Below are 26,551 nucleotides of genomic sequence, written 5' to 3'. Positions count from 1 at the left end.
GAGGTCCAGATGGCATCCTCTTCGATTCGTACCCTCCTGTACTGTTCCAGTTGTGGGTGGGGCCAAAGGAAAAGGTGGCAGGGCCAAAATACAAATAAACAAAAACAGAACCCTAACCCTCCCCCTGTATATTTTAGCTCAAAGCTCTTACTGCCAGTAACTAAAAGCTTCATCACACCTAGTCAAATGTGCGGCTCCCATCGCTTCTTCTGTCACTGCTCCCATGTGACTGAATTAGCCCCATTTAATCAAGGAGGAGAGGGCGCTTCAACCGGACTTAATGAGGTGTTTTTTGCATTGCAATAATGGCCAGAAGGGGTGGAAGATGCGTGAGAGGCAGACGACGTCATGTGAGAAATTCGCAAGTGCCCAGTAACGAGCGTGCGGAAAAACGTTCATCAGGTGAAGCTTTAAGCCACAGCAGAGGCATTTCAATCTTTAAAATGTGAGGGGCGCGTACATATGCAAAGGGAAGGATACCCCCATATAATCAGTGGACATGGGAAAGTGAGTGAGTCCAGAGGAAGGGAGTGTAGCCATATGGGGAACCCTAGAGGGCTGAATTGGGGCCACAGATGGGCCAGATTCAAGACCCCTGCTTTAAGGGAACATCCCTCTCTGCACTTTCAATTTAACACAAAAATAATAATTTAAAAAATGAATTACAATGTTTATTAAAAGGCAATAGGGAATGAAATGAAATGCTTTGTAGGATATTATTATTATTATTATTGTTGTTGTTGTTGTTGTTGTTGTTGTTATTATCCCGCCTTTTGTCCAATGCTGGGCCTCAAGGCAGAAATATAGTGGATGAGTGCATAACCAAATAGCAATACAGAGGGCATGTCTACATGAAGGATTTGCCCCGGGGTGGATTTGCAGTAGCGGCCAGTCATCTACATCTGGGGGCAAACCCTGGAAATTCTGCTGGAAAAAAAGTCAGGCACTTACCCTGACTTTTTTGGCAGTGGAGCTTATCACAGCCCATGGTGCCCCCTGATTGGTTGCCATGGGCTGGACAGGGAAGGGGGCGGCCCTGTGCGTCTGTAAAAATAAAAAATGGGGGAGGGGGAAACAGATACAGATAATAAAAATTTAAAAGATGGGGGGGGGAAACGGGCAGCCAGAGGGAGGTCAGAAGGAGGAGAGGTGGTTTGCCTGGCATCCTTCTTCTTGCGCCCTCCTCCTCTGGCTGCCTCCTTCCTTTACACCCGATTTTTTTTAAAAAAAATCTGTATCTGCACAGATTTTTTTTAAAAAAAGGGGGGGGGGAACAGCCCCAAACCTCTCCTACCCCGTTTTTATTTTTTTTTATTTGCAGAGAGCGGGAAAGTTCGCACTTGCGCTCCTTCCCGTGCAGATGCCCTTGCCAAAGTTCAACATCCGTTGCCGAAGTTCCTTGCCAAAGTTCAACGACAACGTCCGCCTCCTGCGGTCTCCCAGTCCTTCTGCTTGTTTTTCCGTGACAAAAAAGACACAGAAAATCCAAGTTTGGGGGCTTTAATGAAACTTGCCACCATTTCCTGCTGTGTGCAGGAGAAGCAGCACGATAAAAATGTCCACTGAATGGGCCTTGTGGTTGTTGCTTGCTTCCTCTTTCTTCCATGTGTGAAGAAAGAGGAAGCTGCTTCAGAAGCAGGAGGCAAAGCAGTGGTAGGGAAATGCGATTTCCCCCCGTCTGATGATCTTCATTGAACTTTTTCTGTGTACATCCCACTATGTGTCTATTCTCTGCTACAAGAGCTACACTGTACCACACTGCTACAAGAGCAAACCAGAAGCCAGGAAACATTATTTTCTGATGGATGCCATGAGCACTAAGAAAATGACATTTCCCAGAGCCCTGATTCCTGGCTTGCTGTTGTAATAGTGCCAAGCCCTTGAGGGGATGGGGGGAGAAGACCTTCTTCTCTCCTGCCATCAGAGCTGAGGAGCAACAGCAGCAGCAGCAGCAAGGTGACTGGAAGAAGAAAGGTTGGAGATGAATGGGGCTGGACAAGGGAGGGCTGGACTATATTATACCCCAACTGGGGGTTCAAAGAGATCCAATTTAACTTGAATTAGCTATTATTTGGAAATAGCATCTTGTTCCAAGCCAGTTCAGGTCTGTTTACCCATTACTAGTTTTAAGTAATGTTGGGCTGGAAGTGCCTAGCTTTCTTTCTTGTGACATAGTGCCCTTCTGCAGAGGCACTGTGGGGCAGAATAGCCCAGGACATGGGTAAGAATGCTGCTGCATCTTTTCTGTGGCAGCAGAACAGTTTAAAAAGAAGTGAAAAAGGAAAATCTCTTTTGCTGTCTATTACCAACTTAAGTCCCCAACCCAGGAAAGGTGTGAGAATTTCACCAATGCATCAACTATAAATATAACTAAGGGTGCAATCCTATGCATGTTTAGGCAGAAAAAAAGTACTACAACTCTCAGCATGCCGTCTTTCCCTCCTCCAAACAAACTTTCTACCCTTAAGCCAGTTCTTTTGTGATTTTTGGCCAACAGTCAACATCAAGCATTTCAGAGCTCTGTTGTTATTCTTATTTAATTTATGGCAATTCCAGCCAGCAACTAAGACACCTTTCTGTGGGTGTGTCTCTAATGCCAATAGAATACAGTCATCTGTGGATAAAAATTCTGTAAGACAGAAAAAGGCTGGTTAGCTTAACATATGTTCTGGATAAATTGGTGGAAAGAGTTATTAAAGATAAAGTTATTAAACATACAGAAAGACAATTCCTGCTATAAAAGAATCAACGTGGCTTCTGCAAAGTTGAGTACTGTCTCATTAACCTTTTAGAGTTCTTTTGAACGTGTCAATAAATGTGTGGATAGGAGTGATCTATTGTTCACTGAACTTCTGAAAAGTTTTTGATAAACTTTTACCACTGCTGCAGTGTAACTCTCTTTGCCACAGCACCCCTGCTGTGCACAAATGTCTCCATCTCCCTCCTGGGTCCCAGGAAGATGAAGGAGTCATTTGTGCACAACAGGGGGGTTACTGTGCACAAGGTCTCTCCTTCTCCCTTCTGGGAACAAATCCTGGCCACAATTTGTGCTAATTACAGCTGTAATTTGCACAAATTGTGGCTTTAATATTCTTAATTTGCGTAAATTGCACCTGAAATTAAACATATTATTACTGCAATTTGAGCAAATTACACAATTTATGGCTGAAGTTTATGCAAATTATGCCAATTGCGGCTGCGATTCACATACATTTTGCTTTTAGAAAAGACCTACCCACCCACCCCGACAAAGAAAATATGCAAACTGGTCCAACCCGATCTGCATCAGGTTGGGAGAGCTCACAGGTAAGTGAGTGGAAGTCTGGGCAGCCAAGATGCTAAAAGCGGATTCTTTCGACATCCCGAAGTAGGAACAGCTACTGCAGAGACAGAGGCCAAGCAAGAGAGACACACCTGAGGTGATTGGGAGCTTCCAATGGCCCTCAGGCCTTGCAGTGAAGAAGACTATCTTAGTGTAACATGACTGAGGCACATCTTCATTGTCCACAATTGGGAGGCAGTGTCCAGCATTGCTCTAGAGATGCCCCTCCTGCCTCACTAGGTTCGATCCCAGGGATTGAGTGCCAGAGTTGCTGAGGCTGTTTGCACAACCTGACAGCCCACCAGGGAGTTATTTAAGCCATGGTGGGGCTGCAGCGTGTGTGGGTGCCATTTTGAATATGCAGCCCCTGCTTAGGACTTATTGTGTCTTGTGAACCCAGTGAGCATGGGTTATGTGAGGGTTAAATAACCCTCGCATAACCCATGGTCGTTTTTACATTGTTTAACCTTCACATAAACCATGCTCTCCAGGTTCGCATGACACAGTAACCCCCATGAGGATTGGGTATGCAACATGGCACCCATGGGTGCCACAACTTGTTATGAGTTAAATTAAATAACCAACAATGAGTCACACAGCATGTCATCTGATCTCACTGAGTGGAGTGGTTTACTTTTTGCCAACTCTCACACTTGTCCAGTTCTTGTGATTACATTTCCATCATTTCAACTTGTTCTTTTTCTTCTTTTTTAAAGATAGCAACTGCCTGGGGAGTAGAACCACAGTACCAGGAAAGTGGGAGTCCCAAAGGACAGGGGGCAGGCTTAGCTGTCACCTTAAGGGTGTCCTCCTCAAGTGTATCCATTTACTTTATCTCTCATAAGTGAATGGCTGCACACTCTCTTATGGGGATAATAACATTCTGCTTGGGGGCAGTTTGCAGGAGGAGCAAAGCTCACCTGCCATCCCTGACATTGGGTGGCCCTCATCCTACCTACATGGGCTTCCCTGTCTCCAATTCTCTGGAATATACAGGCTTCCCTCCACGCTTACCTACCCATCATACTGATGGTCATTTACTAGTAAGGCAGATTATTAATATATTGGTGATGACAGTGTAACATTCTGTAATGCACGAGCCCTGGTGACAATGTAAGCCTAGTGTTTAGAACTGATATAGTGAGGTCTATGTTTTCGCGTACTGACTCCAGACAAAAGACATCTGTAGGATATCGTTAGATATTCTGATTATTACTGTAATGTAGGACTAGACAGATGAGCCTGCAAGAAGGGTCTTACACCCAGTAACCCTTTGCACAAAGATGCTTGTGTGTCTGCTTAACAAATAACCTTTCAGGAGGCTGTTTTGCTGGCTTCATTTTCAGGCTCTCAAGGCTTTTGTTCAGAAATCTTTCAGGAAAGCTTTTGTTAGCTTAACACTATAACAGTGTTATGTGACATTATTTTCAAGTGCAATTCTAAGGAGGTCAGGGCTACTCCAAAAAGAAACAAGCCTTTGCTTCCTTGAATTATTTAGATTGCACCAGTCAAGAGGAGCCCCTTGCTGCATTTCCTTTTAAACAAAGGATGGGGTTTGCCACCATATTTCAATGCATGATGTGGATCATCAGCAATCTTTGGACGAGAACCTTAATGTATTTCAGCTTCTTTTTTCAATGGCGCTAACAGCTAATTCCATTTTTAATTTTTTTAAGCATGATCTCTGCTCAAAATACTGGCTTAAGGCTAGAGATCCGCATGAGTGTGTGAACACTTAAATGCCTTTCCCACATTGGTCCACTGGATTACATGGGATTTCCCATGTGAACCCACTTTTTAAATTGACCAGGATTCAACCCAGAACCTCCCAATCTGTGTGCTGCTGGTGCTCCTGATGGCGAGCTCCTCAAGGCTGCAGCGTGGAAGAAGGATGTGGCAGTTTTGCTTCAGTTCTAGTCAGCCCATTTGTTCCTGCTGACCTGGGCTTGCTAGGAGTGATTCCACCTGGCTCAAGCTTTAGCTCCGTATTACCCACTTCCTGATCTTTGCACAGAATATCTAATCTGTATCTTTTCCACCCTCCCCACTCCCAACTCTGACTGTAGTTTCCCCTGGTACTGGTTGTTGATGTGCATAGACTAAATTGCAACTTCTGTTACTTCTAACCTTAATGTCCCTACTGCTTCTTGTCCTGATCAGATTAGACAATTTACCCAGTTTCCGAGCTTGCTTTCCTTTTGATTCTGCCTTTGTATTTGCCTTGGCTCACCATCCACCTTCTATTATTATTATTATTATTATTATTATTATTATTATTATTATTATTATTATTATTAGAGAGAGGAATGTGTGCTCATCCAGCTGTAGTTAGATTATAACTCCTATCATTCCTGGCATTGTCTTCAGTTTACAAAGATTAGTGGGCCTCTCCTGTCTTCCAGGGAGCCCTTCACCACTTGCTGCCCTGTCTCCCAAGGGCAGTTCTTTGCTCCTTGGGTGTTGCGGTTGTGGGCATGTGAACAGAATTAAGGCACGCACACCTTGTCGCAAGAACTGGAGCAGGGTGTGCACCTATCAGAGACTGCCAGGAGCCCAGATGGAAATCCTGCTGAACCTCTCGACCGAGCTGCCTGCTCCTAGCCTTGTCACACCCGTACAAGCACTGTCCATAATCTCTCACTTGATATTTGCAGGCTTGCTTTTTCTGTGGTCACCGCCACTGTATAGCATGACATACTTGGATATGAATGAACTTGGCTGTTTTCCTGTCAAAACCACCACTACAAAAACCCCATTATGGTCTGCGTCTATGTGTGTGTGGGATGAAATGAGCCAGACACAAGATAAATTAAAATGTAGGTTACTGCCTTTAAAAAAAACACCCCCAAACAAGCATACACTTAGAAAAACTCCTTTTTACAAGCCCACAACCCAGATGACTTTACATAGTAAATCCATTGACTGAAGGAAACGAATTCTTATGGAGGTTTGCACACTACAATGGAATACTCTGTTACTGCAAGTCCTCATTCACATATGTAATGTTCATGTATACCGGAGGAACGTGTGATTTGGTGCGTGTGCATGTGCATCATTACACAACAGTCACAGAGTTTGATCCAGACTTAATAATATCCAGAGTAGACCCATTGAAATCAAGGGGACTCAATCTTGTTTTGATTGATGCATATCAACTTCCAAAGATTCATTGTAAATTACAAAGTATTAAAGTGTTTTTTGGTGGCCCAAGAAGCCAACACTTCTGTATATGCTGGTATGCGTAGAGCACAAGAAGGAGAACTTTGTCATTATCTCTTTGTCAAGATGGATCACCAAGCGCGGAAACTGCTAACAAAACTGCTGCATGCTGACCTCTTCAGTGGAAATGATGGTCATTTCTGTTGAAAAATCACACTGGGTATATAAGTCATAGAGCTGCTATCTTTGTGGTGGCTGCACACAGTCTGAGATAAGAAGTGTTTGCCATCAAAGAAATGTAGCAAACTGTCAAGGTGACGATAAAATGGTAGAGGTGTAGTTTTATGTTAGTTGTTTAATATCATGAGATGCCTTCTTGTTTAAAATCTTGACAGCCTTTACGTTGAGCGATAGATGATTGACAGTATTTGTAAGTTCCCTGAGTAATTAGCTGGCAATTGGAGGCTCATTACAGTCATGCAGCAAGTGCTTGGAAACCAAATCTTCAGCAGTGCAGAGCAATCCCATTATTAGATGCAGAGTTTCTGAAGCGTCCAAAACCCTGCTGAGAGCTCATCACAGCAGGCCAGGAGGAGCAGTGTTTCATCTGTTTACTTACCTCCCTGATCCTTTTTTTGTTTTGACAAATTCCCTCCCATTGACACCAATGGGGGGGGGGAATGAAACTATGCCTGCTCCAGGGCTGGTGTAGATCAGAAGCTGGCTGGTTGCAGGGTGGGTCTGAGGTCCACAAGAGCTGTGCATCCTGTAGATACACAACCTTTTCTGGCATGCTTTCTCCCCCTTCCCCCCTCCTGATATCTGGGCTCTAGTGTTGTAGAGGTAAGGCTGTGGAGGTTTTGGAGCCTACCTTCTCACCACCATTGGCACTAGTTGCTATGGTTTCTCATCCATTTTGTCATCATTGTGACTGCTTGCTTGCTTGCCAGGCAAAGAGGCAGTGAGCAACCAGGCAGTGGCATCCACTCCTCCTCCTTCTCACCACCCCTATTGTCTCAGCTAGATAGAGAGGCAGGTGAATAAGTGGGTTACAATGATCATAGAATCATACAATCATACAATAGTAGAGTTGGATGGGGCCTATGAGGCCATGAAGTCCAACCCCCTGCTCAATGCAGGAATCCACCTTAAAATATACCTGACAGATGGTTGTCCAGCTGCCTCTTGAATGCCTCTAGTGTGGGAAAGTCCACGACCTCCCTAGGTAACTGGTTCCATTATCATACTGCTCTAACAGTCAGGAATTTTTCCTGATATCCTGCTGGAATCTGGCTTCCTGTAACTTAAGCCCATTATTCTGTGTCCTACACTCTGGGATGATCAAGAAGAGATCCTGGCCCTCCTCTGTGTGACAACCTTTCAAGTTCTTGAAGAGTGCTGTCATGTCTTCCCTCAGTCTTCTCTTCCCAAAACTAACCATGTCCAGTTCTTTCAGTCTCTCCTCATAGGGCTTTGTTTCTAGACATGTACAACGAAATTTAGGAATTTCGGATCCAAGGGTATGGCATCTGGTCTAGTGGAAGACCTGACAACTGTCTAGGGAAGGACAAATCCATCAGCATTGGTCTCTCTCAGTCTCTCACTTTTCCAATTTTAAATTCGGTTCATCTTGAACTTCAAGATTTTTTTTTTAAGTTTGTGTACATTTTCCCTAATATATGCACCTTTGCATGCATTTTTGCGTGATATCCACATTTTTTGCAAGCAATTTTCCAAATATTGGATCCAGAACTGTCACTTGCGGCACGGGTGAACTCAGTGGCAAAGAGCACCTTTTATCAGCTTAAGCTGATATACCAACTACGCCCCTATCTGGACGGAAATAGACTAGCTACAGTTATCCATGCTCTGATAACCTCTCGCTTGGATTACTGCAATGCGTTATACGTGGGGCTGCCTTTGAAAACGGTCCGGAAGTTTCAGCTGGTACAAAATAGGGCAGCAAGGCTATTAACAGGGACTGGCTGGCGAGATCACATTATGCCAGTCCTTTTCCAGCTTCATTGGCTGCCAGTTCAGGTCCGGGCCCAATTCAAAGTGCTGGTATTGACATTTAAAGCCCTAAACGGTTTGGGGCCAGGTTATCTGAAGGAACGCCTCCTCCCATATGTACCTACCCAGACCTTAAGATCATCTACAGGGGCCCTTCTCCGTGAGCCCCTGCGAAAGGAAGTGAGGCAGGTGGCTACTAGGAGGAGGGCTTTCTCCGCTGTGGCACCCCGGTTATGGAACGAGCTCCCCAGAGAGGTCCGCCTGGCGCCTACACTGTACTCCTTTCATCGCCAGCTGAAGACCTTTTTATTCTCTCAGTATTTTAACACTTAATTTTAACTTAAATTTAAATTTTACTGTTTTAACTCTGTATTTTAATATTATATCAACTTTGCTGTGTGGTTTTATCCTGGTTGCGCTTTTTATACTGTATTTCGTAATTGTGTTTTAACCTGTTGGGTGTTTTATTGTGGTTTTAATTTTTGTGAACCGCCCAGAGAGCTTCGGCTATTGGGCGGTATAAAAATGTAATAAATAAATAAATAAATAAATAAAATATAATGCATTGTAGACATTATGTTCCCTAACACATGCATTTTGTACACAATGGTTAAAAAGTGTGAAAGTAGGTAAGTTTGCAATAAAATGTGAACAAATTTCTCCTCCTTCCCTGCCCCATCGTTAAAGAATGCAGCCAGTGATCTGGCTATTGCAGAGGCCTATGTGATCCTAGGTCTTTTGGATGCCAATTTGATGGACTATTTACAGGTGTGGAGAACAAGGAGGCCATAGCAATAAGCAATAGGGAATGCAGTGGATCAGCATTTCAGTTCTTCATTCCTGAAATATTTGTATTTCTATACCCATGACCTCCCTAGGTGATTGATTCCATTGTCATACTGCTCTAACAGTAAGGAAGTTTTTCCTGATATCCTGCCGGAATTTGGCTTCCTGTAACTTGAGCCCGTTATTCTGTGTCCTGCACTCTGGGATGATCGAGAAGAGATCCTGGCCCTCCTCTGTGTGACAACCTTTCAAGTTCTTGAAGAGTGCTATCATGTCTCCTCTCAGTCTTCTCTTCTCCAGGCTGAACATGCCCAGTTCTTTCAGTCTCTCCTCCTAGGGCTTTGTTTCCAGACCCCTGATCATCCTTGTTGCCTGCCTCTGAACCCCCTCTAGCTTGTCTGAAGTGTGGTGCCCAGAACTAGAAGCAATACTCAAGTTGAGGCCTAACCAGTGCCTCACACAATTTGGAAGCTATACTTCTATTAATGCAGCCCAAAATAGCATTTGCTTTTTTGCAGCCACGTCACACTATTGGCTCATATTCAGCTTGTGATCTACAACAATTGCAAGATCCTTCTTGCTTGTAGTATTGCTGAATCAAGTATCCCCCATCTTGTAACTGTGCTTTTGGTTTCTATTTCCTATGGGTAGAATTTGGCATTTATCCCTATTAAATTTCATTCTGTTGTTTTCAGCCCAGTGCTCCAGCCTATCAAGATCACTTTGAAATTTGTTTCTGTCTTCCACTATTCCACTCAATTTTGTGGAATTCTGAAATTCTGAAATTCTGAAAATTTGATAAGCATTCCATGCACCTCCTCATCTAAGAGAGCTCCGGCTATTGGGCAGTATAGAAATGTAATAAATAAATAAATAAATAAGTCATAAATAAAAATGTTGAAAAGCAGTGGGCCCAGGATTGAGGCCTGCGGTACCTCATTCGTTACCTCCCCCTAGTTTGAGAAAGTACCATTGATTAGCATTCTTTGAGTCTGATTCTGTAGCCAACTATAGTTGTTCCATCTAGCCCACTTTTAGCTAGTTTGTTAATCAGAATGTCATGGGGAACTTTGTCAAAATCTTTGCTGAAGTCAAGACATATTATGTCCACAGCATTCCCACAGTCCACAAGGGAGGTCACCCAATCAAAAAATGAGATCAGATTAATCTGACAGGATTTGTTCTTGACAAATCCATGCTGGCTTCTAGTAATCACTGCATTGTTTTCAAGGTGCTTACAGATTGACTTCTTTATAATCTGCTCCAAAATTTTCCCAGGGTTGGATGTCAGACTAACTGGTCTATAGTTCCCAGGTTCCTCCTTTTTGCCCTTTTTGAAGATAGGAACAACATTAGCCCTCATCCAGTCATCCAGCACTTCACCCGTCTTCCATAATTTTGTAAAAATAATAGACAGTAGTTCTGAGAGTTCTTCTGCCAGCTCCTCTATTACTCTAGGATGCAGTTCATTGGACCCTGGAGATTTGAACTCCCTCGCTAGTCTCAGCTCATTCTCAGCTTTAGCCTTCCTGACGTCATTTCCACACTTCTGTGCTACCTGTCTGTACCCTTCTTTTGTAGCCTGGCCTTCCTTCCACTTCCTGTATGTATCCTTTTTTGTTTTCAGGTCATCTCAAGCTTTTTATGGAGCTACAGTGGTTTCTTCTGTTGTAGTCTATCTTTTTTCCTTGTTAGAATTGTTTGTAATTGTGCCTTTAAAATTTCCTTTTTTTAAAAAAAGAGGAGGAACAACTCTAGGGGGTTCTTCTCAGTGGGCTCCTGCTGCATTGAAAGCCCTTAATGGATGTCTATCCCTGACCCTAGTGCTGAGGAAAATAATCAGGGCTGTTGAACCTTTTTCAGTCAATTTCGGGTAAGCTCTTGAGGGCTGCATTCCAATGGTGGGCAGGGCTGGAGGCAAAATAGGGTGGGGCCAAAGGGACAGGGGCAAAATACTACCCTATTGCTTAAAGTTCTTAGTGCCAGAAACTAAGCCTTGGAGAAGGCTTTTCAATCTTTTAGAATGGGGGAAAATATGCATAAAAGCCAGGAAACCACCAAACATTGGCCGGTCAGGGGGAAGTGCGTGGGACAAGGCAAGGGTGCATGACCCCCCCCCCCGAGGAACCCCAAAGGGCCTAATTGGGCCAGGGGGGGGACAGAGGTTCTGTACCTCTGGTGCATGCTATCTACTCCTTCATAGTACTTTAGTGTTTGCATTGCACATCATGCCTACACATTAGGTTATTAGGGTACTAACGGACTGTCTCTAGAGATGTATAGCTGCTGTATCAGCGATAGCTCTGGAAAGTCTGACAAACCTGACTGACTGAGGCTGTATTCTAGACCTGGGAGAAAGTCCCATAGAACTCAGTGGGGTTACTTCTGAATAGACAAGTCCAGGATTAAACTGCATACCACACTTGCATTGTTATGAGACATTTGCATCCTTGTTATTATGTCATAAATCTCCTTTTTTTTGGTATTTAATTACAGCATTTCTTTTTTTGTCTATGCTGCCCCCCCCCAAATACTGCTTTGCATTTAAGATGTGCTGTACATTACTGTACATTTTGCTGTACATTTTTGGTTCTTTTAAAATCTATTTAAAGTGTTTTGTTCTGTTTTTATTCTATTTTATCTTGTACACCGCTCAGAAATTTTCAATGGGGAGTGGTATATAAATATTGTAAATAAATAAATAAATAAATAAGAATGGGGGAGAATATCTGTGCTTTTGCTGAACCATTGGCTCACGCTGGAGGCCAGCCTAAATAATGTTTTTGTTGAGCTTAAGCGTACTCTCCTTTCCCAGCTGTGAATTGGGGCGGCAGACATCTGTTGGGAACAACGTGGGTGGAAATGTGTGAGTGGACCTCCTCTTACAAGTCTCCTGTGATGAGTAGTTTAAAAACCACCAAATTAGCTAGGCCAGGCATTGAATACATAGCATAACATGACACTATGAATTTAATACCACATGCGACAAATTACATATTATACATTAGCACGTTTTGTTGTCTTATAACCAAGCATACAGTAGCTAAAATTGGCAAGGAGAATTGCTGGAAAAAAAATTCCAACTCACCAAGAAAATCTTACATGGCTTTTCCCCTCACATCTGATGGGCTATGCCTGTGGAAAGCCACATATAAACAACTTGATTTCTCAGCAGATGTTATCCAGTTGGGTTGCATTATCTTCGCTAGCATTTTGTCCATTACCTTGTTATGTTGGTGCTATGGCTGTTGTCACGGGAACAATTGTAGTTCCCTCCTGTTGCATGCTAGGATTCCATCCCAGCATTGTTGTTGAATTTCCCACCATGGATTCTGCCACAAGAAGATACATCACTTCTATAGGATGCTTGTTGCTGCCAGTAGGAGGGCTGGAGTAGGACATTGTAAGGGACAAACTCTGTACTACACACAGAAGCATGTATGCCCTTTTTTATGTTCGGAAACATTCTTTAGGATGGAGAGTTTCTCCCTCCCCAAATTCCTCCCTCTTGGCTTTGTCATGTATTTGCAACCTTATGGGTGTGTGTGTCACTTTGAGGGCAATTTGGAGTGGAGAAATAGCAGGGGCGAGGGGTTACACACTTCTGCTTCTCCACTCTCCTTCACCTCTTTCAAGGGGCTTTTCAGAGGGGAAAAAATCCCATTTCTCTCTGGTGATGTATTGATCCAGATACTTATACAACGATCAGCCTATTTTAGCTTTAAGCTCTTACTGCCAGTAACTAAGGGGCTCTCTTGAAGTCGTCTTTGCCCCTGGGTGGCTCCAATCCGTGCTGTGTCAGTTATATGACACAGCTGCAGATTCGAAGCCACCCCAGGGCAAAGAGGCGAAGATGCGCGGCTGAAAAGTCAGGGACTTACCCCACTTTTCCAGCCAGAGCGAGGTCAGCCCAGCTTTTCTGCTGGTCTGTCCTCGCTCAGAGCCACTTTGGGGCGGTTCCGGTCAGAAGGCGACCTATTGGTCTTCGGAAGCTGCAGGAGAGGGAGGGGTGGGCCCAGCGTGTCTAATGACTGCCAGAAAGCCTGTGCTGCCTCCCCTTGTAAAGACAACTTGCCACCACCGCGTGGGGTTTGACGGTGGAGCGGTACCAACCCAACGCCCAGAAGACAGCCCTTAAGCCTTAGGAGAGGCATTTGAGTACCCTTTTTTATTAGGGTAAAGCACCCCCAAACATGGAAACTATCAAACAATCAGTGCTCAGGAGGGGGGCAGGGGAATGGCTGCCTGGGAAACCACATTGGGTTGGGCTTGTACCCCAGGAGAACTGCCAGAGGGTCAGACTGGAACCCCAGGACAGGTGTGGTGTGAAGCAAAGCTGTAGCTAGGTTCACCAATGCAATTCCCCTGGAGAATGAAGATAGACTGACCAAAAACATCCTGTTGGCCTCCACCCACCCCCTAACCTTGTCTTGGAAACATCCAAGAAGCAGATTCCACAAAATTTCTATGCAACTTATTTAATTGCTGAATTGCTTTTTATGTTGAGTAACTTTCCCCTTTCTGTAATTTGACCTTATTTCTCTCTCCCCCCCCACCCCCGGCTCCCTCTCTGTGATCTTTTTAACAGTGAAAAATGCTTCCTAAATTTTCCAACCTCAAACTAGGCCACATCTCTACCCAATTCTTTCAGCCTTTCCTCATATGGTTTGCTCTCTGTACTCATCAGGGTGCATTACAGTACAGTTCACTCTGTCACTGGGGGAGGGGGGGCTGCTTTGTATAAATATCAGCCCAGATTCTGGAAACATTTTATGTGGGCTGTAAGCCAGTGCACATCCGTTCCAATCTGGCACTGCGTTCTTGAACTGGGGGCCTGTTAAACTGTGTCAGATAAGCTTTATTCTGCCGTTCAACGCCCTGTGTATGCAAACATGCAAGTCAGGAGTGGGGTGGGCCATGTAGCCCTGCCCCAAATGTTGTGTGTGTCACATGACCTCTGTTGTTGGTGTTCGCGTACAGAGCTGTTCAGTTGGAGGCCTCTTCTCTGCAGTTATTTCGCTCCCAGCAAGAGGGATCACCTACGATATTGCTGGCAGGGCTATGTACCACAGCCCTGCTCCCACCTTGCATGTAAGCTGAATGCTAAGCATGGTGCATGATGTGGATCCCTGCTGGATCAGACCAAAGGACTGGCTATCCCAGCATCCTGTTTCTTACCTTGGCTAACCAGATGTTCTAGTGGAAAGCCCACAAGCGGGATGTGTAGGGTGGTCACTTAGGCATTATAAAAAAAAGGGCACCAATTTGCATAACATTTACATAAATTTATATTTAGATAGAATGTAGATAAAAAATACAAGGCATCTCAAGATAGCTGCCAGTGCTGTCCAGGTGCTCAGTATGATCAACAACCTCAAGCCTCCCCTGTACTCTCCCTTTTTTATGGTTCTTTGATTTTAAACCAGACTTGGACTGACAGCTCATCAAATAGAGAGGACAGCTTCAAATAGAGGACTGTCTCTGCCAGCTCGCCAAATGTGAGGACAGTCCTCTCTAAAGTAGGACACCAGGCCATCCTAAATGAGGATGTGGGCAACAGTCCTCTCCTGCTGATGTTCCCTAGCAACTGATACCGCCAGCCATGCTGCCTCTGTTCTAGAAGGCTCTATATAGCTTTTGGTGTGTTTCGTTACCATGGCTCTCTTCCTGGTTCTCTTTTGTGTTTGAAACTAGCAGAATTGCATGGAGAAGAGAGCAGTGACCTCGTGGCCTGTACATTTCAATGAGATAGCACCATCTAGTGGCCATTTTATAGTGCAACCTCCCCTGCACATGGCAGGAAATCCTGACAAACCCGACATATCTCAGAAGAGTCGGGTTTTCTGAGGTTTATTTTGTGACACTAAAACTGAGAAAAGGAGCAGGAGATATGCTGGAGGCTGACAGCATCATCAAAATGACCTGCAAACATCAGTAAGTGGCTAGTAACAAGCATGCTATAAATCACTTGTTTAAAGAAGCTCTAACTCTTTGTTAATTTGCTTTCCCCTTCCCCAGGGATATCACACCTGCTGAATTCCTCATGGTCCTGCTGGCCATGGGTCAACTTGGGATACTGTGTACTCAAGTCAGTGTGGCAGCTGCCCTTTGCAGGGGCTGCTTGGAGTGCTACTTCATAGAATATTAGATATCAGGGAGAAGAGCTGTAGTCTAACCTTTTCCTTGACACACCCTGCTCAAGACCCTGCTGAGGCAGAGCAGCAAATGCCACACCCTAAGTCAAGGTACCCAAGGCTAGTCACAGCAAAAATCCCACAATGCAATAAATGATCATTTTTGTCCTTTCATGACACGTCAAATTAGCTGATACCCTTGAGGCAGCTGCCGCATCCTGCCTAATGGTAGGACTGGCACTGTCTAGACCTAACTTTCCCTGAGGTAGTAAATCTGTGTCTAGGCTGTACTACATAATTTAATGCTACTCTATTTTTTTTTAAAAAAATCTTGCACATAGAAAACTAGCACATCAGAGACATGCTTCTGTGTTTTGGCTGGGAGAAAAGTATGTGGAGCAATGGAATACAGGAAGTAAGGTATAATTGGAGAAGGAAGCATAGAATAAAGACACAGATACCAGAACTTGGGTTAAACTAAGGGTCTCCTTATTTGAATAATATGGGTAGTTCACCCCTCCTTGGATCTCCATGTGAAAGTGCAGGAATCAATGGGTCCTTCCTCAGGCCACTTGCCTGGCTTTATGGGCGAGCATTCTCCAAAGCCAGGAGTCAGGGAAAAATCTGGCCCCTTTCTTATATGACACTCTGGAAGTGTGAGGAGACCAGCCCACATCACCCAGACCTGAAGCCTCACAGCGCAGAGTAGGTGAGGCAGGAGAGTCTCCAAAGGCAAACCATATCCTGACGCATGAGCCTCACAGCTCGCTAGGAACAGGTCCTCTGGATATGCCAATCACCAAAAGGTGCCATAGTGCTCACTGTCCCTATTCTAATATATTGTCAATTCCTGCACATCCCACCACCGGAGGGTGCCAAGCTTCTGCTTAGGCACCCTACTCCCACCTATCTGGGATAAAATCCTGCAAGCCCACATGCAGATCCTGCAGGAATATATCATTCCCTGCATCAGAGAAATGAACTCCATCTGCCTTTCCACATTCTGGAATGTGAAATGGCAGGGTGAGGGATTACCCAACCCCTCTGGCCCTGTAAGGTCATACAAATCTCCCTATTAACTTTCTTTTCACCCCCATTTAAACTATGGAGATCACTTATCTCATGCCATTGGTGCTGGGGTAGCATGTTTGACTATACGATCCACGTATCTGGCCAGCATCTCCAAATTGCTCTGAAATCTTCCCTAGCCTGAAGAATTAGGGCCTCCCCTTTTAGAAGCCCAAGATCATTTCCACCAAGATGGAGCACCAAAACCTCTGGCGGGAATGAAACAACACTGGCAGAGAACAATGTATGGAGGAGACCACTCCAAAGCATGCCTCGCCATCCAACCCATTGGATGGAGGCACAGAGACTGAGCCCCAACCGAGTACCAGCAGATGCTCTCATTCCTCTATGGCTGGCCCAGAATACCATGCTGTAGTCGCAGATAAGGACTCCCACAGGCTCTGGTCTCCTCCAACAATCTGCCAAAAGAACAAAACTATTAATGGCAACAGAAAGAAACCTCACATACTACCTTAAGTACGCAATATGCCCTGAATGCCCTTGATCACCATCTCCCAATGGCTTTAATTTTAGCCTCCCCCAGCCCAGCAGATGCTGCAGCTGAAGCAGCCCCAATTCTAAATGAATGAGTACCAAATTGAAAATGGCCAAGACCCATTGCTTATAATGCCTTCTTAGCAATGCCCCAAAACTGATCCTGTGTAAGGGGCAATCCATCTTTGTGGCAAAATAGGAAGCCAGGTTTGCTACCTCATAAGGAGATGAATGATGTCAGTGCTGCAAGTGGGCAGATCTCCTTGCGTAAAGCTGCAGACAATGTTACTTGGATGCCATGTCTCCTTTGATAGGTCTTAGACCATTGGAGGCTAAGGACCGCCTTATCCCTTATCATTTAATTGAAGAGCCCTTCCAGACTTGTCAGATTTAGAACTGGCGAACACTTCACCAATTCTAAATGCACCAAAAGAGGTGGTGAGCGCTGTTGCGTGAAACAAAGATTGCTCATATGCTGTGAAGCATAGTGCAGCCCACTGTTTACGCAGGCCCAATAGAATCCCAGGTGTGATGGGGCAACGCCCATCAGGCCTGGATGGGGTGATTCTTTACACACCTTTCAGCATTTTCCATAACCAGAAATCAGCTGTCATATTGGTGAAGCCATTAATCTTGGCTTCAAAAGCCAAACTGGCCAACTTAGTTCTCAGAGTTCTGGTAGATATACCTTTACAATGCAAGACCTATTGCCCTAAAAATGCCGAATTCCCTACCTGCTCTCTCATATGCCGCACATGTGCTGGGGGCCACGGAACTCATCATGGCATCTGCTGCTTCATCTGTCCTAGATCCCAAAGCCCATTGGGCATGGGATCTGGATGCAGTCTGGCTGCAGGGGCCAAGTCCTGAAACCTGAACATCTGGTTACATGACAAAGCATCAGCAATTCCATTATCCAGCTCCGGCACATGTTGGACATAGAATGTTACATTAAACTGAAGGCAACAAGAAGTGCTTGCTCTCACAAGTCTCATCACCCAAAAATTCTTAGAAGATAGGGAATTAACAACATGAACAGTGGCCAAATTGTCACACCAGAAGTGCACCGCTGCATTGGAGAGGAGATCAACCCAGAGCCATACTGCCACTGCAATGGGCAAAAGCTCTAAAAAAAAGTCAGGTCCCAACAGATCTCTGTTTCTCTCCAGCTTCACGGCCACTGCTGGGTGAACCATTGATCCCAAAAGATGACACCAAAGCTGTGAGAGCCTGATGCATCAGATCGCACCTGCAGCTGTGTTTCCAAAAGTACTTCCTTCATCCAGGAGGAGATACCATTGTACTGGTCTAAAAAGGAAGCCCACACTGACAGATCAGCCCTCATTTCAGCAGACATTCGTATTTGACCCCTTTCATCGCATCACAAAGGCATCTAATGAAGGCGCAACCTGGGGCTAATACTCTGCATGCAAAATTGAGGTGTCACACCAATACTTGCAGCTGGTGAAGTGTTAACTTATGTGGATCACACGCCTAGGAAATTAATTTAAGATGTGTATCCAATTTTTCCTTAGGGAGACTACAACTCTGCAGTGTAGAATCGAGCTAAATACCTAAAAAAGTCAAAGTTGTATCACATCCCTCAGTCTTTTCATGGGCGAGTGGAACACCCAGCCAGAGGCCATGGATCCAAATTCCATCATATAGGCTTTACACTGCTCTGAATGTACCAGTCCCACAAAGAGAAAATCATCCAGAGAATGTATGACATTATTGGAGCCAGAACGATGCCTCCAGGCCCGCTCCATGAAGGTTCTAAACTTCTCAAACACTGAGCAAGATATGGAGCACCCCATGGGAAAGGTTCACTCAACTTAAAATTGTCCCTGGAAGGAAAAACCCAAGAGGTCAAAATTGTCTGGATGTACGGGCAAAAGGCAGATTTAATATCGCACGTTCCCATCATAGCCCCCTTTCCACAGTCCCAAACCATATGTATGGTGCTGTCAAAGGAGGCATAATGCACTGTACATAATTCACCCAGGATAAAATAATTAACAAAAACACCTTGAGGGTGGGACAAATTCTGGATCAAGCGATACTCACCAAGGGCCTTTTTGGGAACTATGCCTAATGGGGAGACTCTGAACAGGGGCAATGGGGGTGGGGGTGCAAAAAAGGCCCAGAACACAGCCCACCCTTACTTACTTCTTTATTTTTTCCTTGACCACCTCCTCCATTCCGTGAATGGAGAATTGGTTCCTGGTGGAAAAGGGTGTGCATACACCCTGGAAAGGAATCCTAAAACCATGAAGAAAACATTAAACAATAACTGGGCATTGCCCCTCCGAGGACAGTCGCGCAATAAAGCGACTAGACTATCTATCCTAACTGGGCTGGGGCCCTTTTGGTGGCGGGCCAAAGTTGGTAGGCTGACGTCCTGTCTGCTGTTCTTTTGGTCCCCTGAGTGTTGGGGTGGGGCTGGCCTTTATAGCCTCTGCCCAGCCCTTTGTCTCCAGAGGCACACATGCCTATACACGTGAGGTGCCTTAATTCTATTCCTTTCCCCCAGCAACAGCCATCTTCTGCCCAAGGACAGGCCTCCCTCACTACATGCAAAAAATAGCCCCCCACTTCTGGCTTTTCAAGTGAACAGAGCAGTCTCATCATGAACTACTGTGGCTGCCTCATCACATCCAGTTTGTCCCTAAGTGTAGTAAAAACTTGTTGTTAACATCTTAAGCACACAGTGTGAAATCCAGCCAATGTAATTCTTCAGAAAAGTGACAAGCTGCCTGCCACTCAGGGTTTAAAAATTATTTAGTAAAGAGGCACATCTAAAGATTTCTCTATTCAGCTACCAAAGGAGAAAAATTAAAGAGGCAATATTTATTGATAAGCTAAAACCTGATATCAATGTAAAGGATGAGATGAAACAAGCCATGATATTTATTAATGTGGCTGATTGGCTGTTGAATACCAGTGTTGATTGTTAGTCCTTGTTCACTCTTAGGCCCCATTCAGAAGACACCTTAAACCATGGTCTTAACCATGGTGAATAAAGCAAAAAGCCTTATTCATCGTGGTTAAAGGCATGGTGTAAGGTGTCTTCTGAACATGGCCATTGAGGTTTGGCCTGTTCCTGATTGTTTCTGGCTTAGGATATAAGTGGTATTATAGCATACTCTTATTTGTAACTGAAGCTGGTGTTTTATACCAAAATATTTCACATTTTTAAATTTATATAATTTTTTAAGTCTATACAAATTTATAAACTGGATATGCTAGTTGTGATTGTTTGTTTCATTTCTGGAGTTCTTAGAATAGTTTGTATTGGTGCCATGACAAGTCTCTTCTGCTCTTGGGATAGGCTGGATTATGGAGCTTCACAAGCAAAGCTGGGAATGTGGGAGGATATAGATTCTGCCCCTTGTGTATAAAATAGACAATCTGTCTTCACTTACACTGATTTGTTTCCAGAAGGGATGCCATACCTTACAGTTCAAGTGTGACATCCTTGGCTTATTAAATATACTTTAGGAAGCCATGAATGAACATCAGTGTAGGTTAGCCATGTGTCCTCTTTTAAGGAGGACAGTCCTGCTTGAAAAACTGCCAGAGGACTGTTCTCAATCCTCTCTTTCAAGGGATTGTCCAATCTATGTCCAATATAAAGTTCAAGAACCATCAGAAGGAAGAACTGGGCCTTGACATTGTCTATCAACTGTACCCAGACAGAGAATGAGCAATGTACCCAGGTCACCTGGTCACATTCTTCCACACTAGGGTGACATGTTCTGTATTTTTGTTTAAATTATAATAATTCTTTCCAAATTTGCATATATAAATATAAATTAGCATATACAAAATTTATGCAAATGGTACCCTCTTTTGTCCTCTTTTTTTTGGTGATACATTGTCTCTTTGTGGTGATACATCAGTGGGTATGCTAAGCATCAGACCCTTATACTTCCCCTCTCCTTTTCTCCCTTTTGTGTACTGGTTTCAGAGTGCAGTTCATTGTTAGCTTAAACTAACAATTAAACAGTCCCCTATTTAATCTGAAATGGGGAACGATGGCTTGATATCAGTTTACTAGTTTGGATCTTAAACTGTGGTTTAAATATTGTTTCAGAGCCTCGTTAAATATTGTTTCAGAGCCTCATTAAACTGCTGTAAGTTAAAGCTGCAGGAGCTATACAAGAGCGATCAGTTACAAAAGAAGGCAGGGCTCCTGCAGCTTTAACTGTTGTGATGAAGAGGGAATTTCACATGGTGTTGCATGCATACAAATGACCCCTGCTAAAATTCCCTTTTCTATGCAACTGTTAAAGATACAGGAGCCCAGTCCTCCTTTTCATATGGTCACCCTAATACTGTGTTGCATTAAAAAGCTGTATATATGAGGCATAAAAAATAACCACAACAAATGCTACCACTATGCAGAAGGTTGTCCTGCTTACTTCTGAACAGACAGGCTTGGAATTTGGGATGCTATTTGGAAGTACTGCTGAATAATTCAGTCTTGCTTACCTCTGAGTAGCCATGCAGACAATTGTTCTGCTTACTTATCCTGGTAACAATCGCATTTGGGCTCACCCACTCTTTGCCACACCCGCATTGCCTGTGCCCTGATGGAATGCAGCCCCCACCTTTCCTAGAACAGCATTCAGACCTTGGTGGGGAACCCTGCATTACCCCAGACTGTATACAGTGGGATTTACTCCTGGGTAAATATGTATAGGATTGCACTGTTAATTATGTATAACACTAGTCACTCATTGTGGAGAACCAGTGGGTTAACCAATCTGAAACATGGAAGAGAGGATCACCCCCAGGATTTTGGAGTTTATACTTTGCTCCTGCCTTTTTGGGAATCAATTTCATCCCATAGATTGTTTTTATCTGGATTTTAAGGTCTTGTTGACTTTTAGATCTTGCGTTGATTATTTGGATTTAATTTTTTAAAATAGCTTTCTTTCTTATGTACACCACGCTGGGAATTTTTAGTTCAGAAGAAAATAATATGTATAATAAATAATGAAATGATAAGTATTCTGCTAAACTGTTGGCTTTGTGATAGAAGCCCTTATTTGCTTCCATAAGCTTTTTTTTTTTAAAAAAAAAATTAATTCTGCAGTCATAAGATTTAGCTTTGGCGAACGGAGATGTTCCTATAATTTAATTAGCTGGTGCTCTCCTGCTGTTGGCACTGGCTCTACTGCTGGGCATTGCTCATTCAACAGACAAGAGACAGCACATGATGCACAGCTGCGGGCTGTCCAGCTGCATCTGTCAGCTAAGTGCAGGCCGTGGTGGTGGTGGTGATATGTGCGTGTGAGGGGGGAGGGAAAGAGGATATAATTCAAACCATTTGGAGGATAGGAGGCTCGTTGAAGAAGTCAAAGGGGAAACACAACATATAAGTTTAGTAGAATATATATATATATATATATATATATATATATATATGCTAACTTAGAAGATAAATTCATGATGTGGACAGGCTGGGCAGTGTGTGGGTGGTGGTGGAGGTTTAAGTACTGGCACAGCTGACTGGAGAGGCTTCATGGAGATTCCATTGCAGACAGAGGCCAATAAGAGCAAAGGTTCCTTTGGAAAGGAAAATAGGCTTTGACTTTATGAGCCAAATCATCCATTTTTTCTGTTGTAGCCCTTGTGCCTTGATGATGATGATGATGATGATGATGATGATCCCACCCTTCCTTCAAGGGTCTTGGTACATACATGGGATCCATTGGAATGGGTCACAGCAGCAGGATTCATCATTGCCCAGTCCTCATGGGCTCAGCCTCCCAGAATCCCATACAAAAGGAGATGAGGAAAAGATCCTAGAGGAGAGAATACTGCTTATCCAGAGCAACTTAAGGGAAATGAGGTGTGCAGAGCATCCATATCTTACTAAGGGAGGCCTGGCCAACACCCACTGACCCTGCATGGTAGTTCACTTCCTGTTTTTGCTGTCTGCCTGGGACTCCAAAACTGGGAGGTTGGTCAAGTCCATGGTGGACTGCCATACACGACTGACAGGTTGTGTTTGGCTTGGTGCATCACAACTTTTGCAGGGCTGTACTGAGGCCTATGTTCTTTGTCTTGATCTTGTAGACTGTGTTCTCATTCCAGCTAGGCCCTGAAGGTAATGATACTGTCAATCATTTGTCTGCACCCACTTATATCAGGAGACAAGAACAAAACTGTCAGACCTGATATCATGTGAAGCTGGATACCACAGGTCCAAAACCAGCTTTTGTTATGTCCTTTGTCTGAAAAAAAAATTGTGCTAACTAACCACCATGCATCCTAGGATGCCTATCAGCTGAGAGTAGGAAAATCCCTGGATGATAAGGTGGTGAGTCAGAGCACTTACACCTAGCAGAAGAGCAGGAAGCTAATTACTTGAGTCATCCCACATTGATGCCTGCATGCATGTTTGAACTCAGTGACCACATACACACAGAGCATAACTCATTACATTAAGTACAGGAGTGTAATAAAGATGTGAGCCATGGACGTAAAAGTCTCCAATTCAAATTGTACTGTATCCATGAATTGGTCACCACCTCTGCAATATGGGGATAGAAATACACTTGCACCATTGCTTGAATTGTGAGGGGAAAGGTAGGGGGTCCTTAATTAAATCCATAAGCCCCCCTCTGTTTTAGCCAAATCATCTTACACAGTAGCTAAGGCAGCTATCACAAAAGGTAGGGGAGGCCAGGTTCCCTTTGGCTCCATCGTAATTCAAGCACTGTTGCCTGCATGCCCACTTTCCTGAGTGGCGGGAGTTTCAGGGGCAGAGCTCTTGGGTTAAGTTTCTTTTGGATGAGAGCACTCTGGGGAGGCATGGCCTAGTGAACACATGAGAAGATGTCAAACATTAGCTAGCTGCTCACCCTAATAACAACGCTGCAGTCATAAAGATAACTTTCCCATTATATTGATCAGTCCAACTTTCCGCTAACTTTCAGAGCCCTTGCTGGTGTAGGGCTTCTTGCACGAATGATCAAAAAAGCATTGTGTAGCTATGCTGACTTTTCTTTCTTAATGGGTTTTTTTTCTGTTAAGAAAAAAGATGGGAGGAGTGGTGGGGAAACACAGGAGGGCTACAAACTAAAGATGATGTTGAGTGGAACACACACCATAACATTTTGTGAATACTATGATTGCACAATAAAAGCCTCATCCGGAAGCACCCTCAGATCAGGAAGAGTGAGGTTTTGAGCAAGACAGCTGTAGTTAAGGAGCGCCTGGCATTCTTGCTGTGTAAACTATATTTTTGCCCAGCAGAGGGCAGAAGCAGATTTATACTATAGTGGCTCTCCGACTAAGCAGCAGATGTCAGCAAGTAGTAGTCAAGGAAAGGTTGATCCTGGCTTCCAAACAATGTTCTCATTTCACAATCTGCTACTGATTCGTTTAAAATGAGGGCTTTGTATTACTGGAATATAGGTTCCTTTAGTCATGTCAACCCCCTTGGGCTCGAAATAATTGATTAAAAAAAGCTTCTTTGTCTCTGCAGTGTTGTCTTCAGCAGTGCTTTCAGATCTTTAATTAACCTGTTGCTGATTACGTGATTTCTGTGGGCCACTGCTTCATTGAGAATTGTAGGGGCTGCTTGGATTGGTCATGAATTCCACAAAAATCTGGAGTAGCTTAAGTAGCTTCAGCAAGAGCAAGTGGTATTGACATCACACACAGGGACCTATGTAGAGCAACAAGTTCTTGGGCCTATATTATGACATCACAAAGCATCATAATATCACTACAGTTACTGAGGGGCTTTGGCCTGGCTAAGCAGAGTTACAACATTAGTTGTGCTGGAGCATCAGAAGGTTAAAAAGAGATATCTTACCACATGCCAGCTGGTGAAAATCTGAATATGAATGAATTCTCTCTCATTATGTTGTAGTTCCAAACCCAGAATGAGAAATCTCACTCTCGTGTCACTCAGTAGTGCCACATAAAGTCTTCTCTATTCAGCCAGCAAAAGGATAGTGAAGGGCAATAGAAGGTGGCCTCCTCTCACTGTTCAACTCATCCTGCCAGGTACTGATGTAAGCCACAAACAGGTATGGGTCACCTCACAATAGGATTCCTCTAGCGATACAGTAAGGCTCAGATGCTTCAGGCAATGCAGAGCCAGAACAACTTGGGGGCATCCTTGTTGGCCCCAGGCACTCCATTCTCCTCATCTCAATGGCTGAGTTCGGACAACATGCTAATCAAAGGTTGTTTTCCATTTTGTTCCTATTACCCCCCCCCCCACTTTGATTAGTGTGTTGTCTGAACTCAGTCAATGTGGGCCTGAATAAAGAAAACTGGGTACATGGAGAGTAAGTTGCAGGCAAGCACAATTTGTGACATTGCATAATATCATCACTGATCATGGGACACGCCTGTGAAGCCTTAGCTTCCAGTTTCCTGGCTTTGTGCTGCTTGAACCAATGTGAGATTAACTCTGGTCTTAAACCAGCCAGGGTTTTGATCACTGAATTTCACTGGTTTTTGAAAAGGATATGTATAATTACAGTGTAGGCAGTCCTGACCTTTTCCCAATGTATTTGAATCTGCTCTCTTGCAAGTCCACCTATGTAATACACGGGATTATAAATACTTAACTAACGGTAATCATGCCTTCATTTTAAGGCACACAGTTAACTTCTTTTTTTTAGGTGTACACCTCAAACAATACTTGCAAGTAACCATGTTTTCTAATTAGAATTAATTGAAAGCGCAAATGTAGGATAATATTTGTATAGGAATAACCAAAAGTTACGAACTAGAGATCCAGCTTTTGAGTTATCCAGAAGGATTGATGGTGTTGAATTATAACAGACAAGAGAGACTCTACAGCTGTTTACTGGAACCACCTTCCTACAGTTTATAATGAAAGGCGTGGATTGCAAATGGAAGCTACAATTCTATTCTGGCTTATTAGATAGTAATTCCCATTGAATGAACTACAATTTACAATTGAGTAAGAAAATATGGGGTGGGAGGGTGACTTCAGGGACAGTGCCCCTTTTTCATCTGTGTAATGTTGGAGGGTATTGAATAATGTTTTGGAGGTGTTGATCCACAAGCTGGTCCACATGGGTTAAAGCTGTAGTTGCCATTTCCCTGAAAGGGAATATTTGCATATGTTAATTGATTGAAATACAATCGCATGTGAAATGTTCATTGCCTGTTTCTGAGGCAGAGTTAAAAAATAAACTTGTGTGGGTGTTCGAAAAAGGTCAAGCTATTTTTAAAACCAGACAGGTAGTAACTGTAGTTAAAAGTGCTGCCTGTAAATTGGCCATTCCCGACCTCTGTGGCAGCCCTTCTGCTAACGCCTTATGCTGAGGCTCTCTTAAAGTAGCCAACTGATAATTTAGAAAAGCCTAGATTTTTTTGTTTTTGTTTTGGGGCTAGTTGCTTGAAGGGCAGGGATCAAGGCCCTTTTAAATTTGTAATTATTTGTATACCTTAGGTCAGCCTTCTCCAACTTGATGCCTTCCAGATGGTTCAAACAACAACTCCCAGTATTCCTGACCATTGGCTATCTGGGGCTGATGGGAAGTGAAGTCCAGAACATTTAGAGGGCACCCGG

At 43.9% G+C, this 26,551-nt stretch overlaps 1 protein-coding gene across 2 annotated transcripts in view; it reads left to right on the top strand.

Annotated features, from left to right (window-relative positions):
• The window catches only part of COL15A1 (collagen type XV alpha 1 chain), a 180,413-nt gene that overhangs the window by 32,905 nt on the left and 120,957 nt on the right, over positions 1 to 26,551 (top strand). The gene's annotated exons all lie outside the window — the stretch shown is intronic.

Source organism: Elgaria multicarinata, chromosome 1, assembly GCF_023053635.1.
Source record: "Elgaria multicarinata webbii isolate HBS135686 ecotype San Diego chromosome 1, rElgMul1.1.pri, whole genome shotgun sequence".
Taxonomy (NCBI): Eukaryota; Metazoa; Chordata; class Lepidosauria; order Squamata; family Anguidae; genus Elgaria; species Elgaria multicarinata.
This window is presented reverse-complemented; position numbering and strand designations above follow the sequence as displayed.